Here is a 2,778-nt window from a genome sequence, read left to right as displayed (position 1 = left end):
TCCTTCTAGCTATTGTGCAGACTAGATCTGCAGTTTTCATACAACTCCTCCTGGACCTATGCATCATACAGTGGCAGAGTCTTAAAGACAGCACTGCAGTTAAAATTTATTCTGATTTTGCAGATTTAGTCATTATTTATAAAATGTTTACAAACAGGAAGTTTTCAGCTCCTACCAAGTTCTCCTTGGTAATATATTGCTATGCTAGATGTAATAAGAGATGAGAATGACAGCCCTGTATCCTGAGCAAAACATACATTTGAAGCTAAAGATTTCATGGCAACATAAAAAAAAGACAATATATGAAAGTCTCTAAATGCATATGTAACAATCACATGGTGGGATGCATCTATTACAACCGAGGGGAAAATAAAACTGGGATAGCAACCGGTGTTTTTCAGTTAGCTGAAGGATTGTGGATGGAATACCCCAACAACTGTAAAAAATACTGAAAACTTCTGGTTCCAGCAAGCCATAGAGTCATCCTTTAGGTTGGTCACATGTGTATGTATATGCATATATATTATGCAAGTACATATGTTTCACCAGAACAATACAGCTGCTCTTCTTTGAATGAGGATGCTGCATTTACTGTTTAAACAAGTGAGCCATAAAACACAGGACTAACTTTAAAATGAGCTTATGAAGATAAGCATGTTTACTTATAAAACACAAATTAATCAAACACACCTACTGTAATACCCYCTTCAGGCCCTGCAGAGCTCTGCCAAATCCTGTTTTTAGGATAGCTGGCAACACCATAGTCAAAGACTGTTCAATGTCACAACATGACYACTTACCAAAACAGCAGCTTCTGTTCCCAAATGTTCCTTTTCTCACTACGTAACATTCAGTTTCTGGATTCCTCAAATCCAACATATTCTGTAGAAAGTAACTATTTTTTTCTTTAGTGAAGTAATGCAGTCAAATAACTAGCAAATACATGTCATATCAAGCTGGATGGTGGAATCTGTGTCTGTGCAGCTGCTAAAGGCAGATCTTGAAGACATTCGCTCCCTCTTTCTTTCCTTCCTTTGCTTCCTCACACCTTCTGATACCTCAGGACTCCTCTTTCCTTTTCTGGTCCTCAATTAGATAGGATTGGGGTGCTTTTCCCTGTAACTTTTCCTCAAGCAATGGTGCATGAGGYATGCTAACTTCTAGATTCTTTTTAAAGTTGAAATATATGATCTTGTCCTTTTAGTGATCTCAACAGATATACTATCAAGGAAGTTCATAAAAAATACATATATACTTAAAAAAAATGCTTTAGGACCAATATACCTCACTGCCAAAGTTACATTGTGCTTCTGTGTCCAAGAGTCACCATTACATCTTTGCAGAGTCCCTTCAAACTTCCTTTTCTCTCCAGGACAGACAGGCTACAGCTGGGTAGAGCCTAAAGAAACTAACTGTAGAGTCTTTTACTCTGCTCTYATTCACCCGGGATTACAATCAGTGCTTCTATTACTTCTGGTATTTTTTTCATTAGTTAGCTCGGTGCAAGTTTACACAARTACTCCCATGAAATAAATATGAAGATCGTAATGACATCTAATAAAAGATATTACTTTTTCCTACAAAGTTTTCTTCCATTAGTAGGGAAAAGCGATGCCAACTGACTTCATCAGGCTGTGAGGATTAAAAGTTATTTATAACATGCTTTGAAAATGAGAAAGCATAATTTAAATGTTCATCGTGTGAGTAAGCAGTGAGTCAATATTCAGCATATTAATTGAATGCATTTGAACTGCTGGAATTTTCTGAAGCCTGCCAAGTCTGAACCATAACAGTTTCTTTCATAACTGGAGCACAGCATGAATGAAAGAACCTTCCTCAGATCCAGAAGCTGAAGTCCAGAGCAATATGCACATTGCACCCATTCCACTGAATAYCAGCCTATTAAAAAGGAAAAGAAATAAAAATAAATGAACATGCAAGAATAAACAGCTGATTACATTTTGGATCAGTATATAAGGAATATGAGACTGATGAAATATATTGCAATTTAAAAATGAATCAGAAATGGTGCCAGTCACCCAGAGTGAGCTCTCAGCCTGTCTCCTAAAACCAGTCTCTGGAACAGACTCTGAACTCTCGCTAGGGGCCCGTGTAGGTTAGACACCCAAACGTGGTTCATGCCTTCACAAGCCTCCTCTGTGCAGCACATGATTCACATCTAGGGCTTCAGAGAGATATTCCTCACTTCCTAATCCCATGGCTTTCACCCATAGCAGCTACTGCAAACCAGCAGCTAACAGAAAGCAGCTTGCCACAAAACACCCGTCTCCAGAGCCAGGGCTGTGTCCAGATAACAGCACTGCTGTTGACAAATCTGTTATCTCCTTCCCCTTTCCTCTTCTTCTATGGACATTAAAAACATATGTACATCAGAACAAGGTGACAAACCCTACCTGGGCAGTCTGTGGACGTGTGCTGCCTCTTGTGGTGTCACCTCTCYAATGCCAGGGCCTGGATGAACTTAAGGAGCTTTCTCTGCTGAGGGCCCTAGACAGTTTTCACCCCCTCTCCTGACTGCACTCTACTTCTCTCACAGAACTGGGCCCCAACTTGCCCAAATTACAGAATAACTGATGCTAGAAAGGCCCTCTAGAGATCACCTCCTCTCAAAAGACACATTTTTAGAGAAGAAAACACTTCTTCACCCCAGCCCTTTCACCTCAGCAAGAGGAGGACTGGTCAAGGCCTCCTCACCACCTGGCCTACCCACAGCCACCCCTAGCCGAACCTCCTCCCCCACCGCTACCAGCGCTTTAG

At 40.6% G+C, this 2,778-nt stretch overlaps 1 long non-coding RNA gene across 1 annotated transcript; it reads right to left on the bottom strand.

Annotated features, from left to right (window-relative positions):
* Positions 1-513: 513 nt before the first annotated feature.
* On the bottom strand, positions 514-2,638 carry LOC112946906. Its single transcript, XR_003249314.1, has 2 exons — positions 2,415-2,638; positions 514-1,899 (listed from the first exon to the last, which is right to left on the bottom strand). It is a non-coding gene; the product is annotated as an uncharacterized LOC112946906 (long non-coding RNA).
* Between the last annotated feature and the right edge of the window lie 140 nt (positions 2,639-2,778).

The sequence above is a fragment of the Nothoprocta perdicaria genome, unplaced genomic scaffold, assembly GCF_003342845.1.
Source record: "Nothoprocta perdicaria isolate Ctin4 unplaced genomic scaffold, notPer1 scaffold_0, whole genome shotgun sequence".
Classification (NCBI taxonomy): Eukaryota; Metazoa; Chordata; class Aves; order Tinamiformes; family Tinamidae; genus Nothoprocta; species Nothoprocta perdicaria.
The sequence above is the reverse complement of the archived record's forward strand: the minus strand, read 5'-3'. Positions and strand labels throughout refer to the sequence as shown.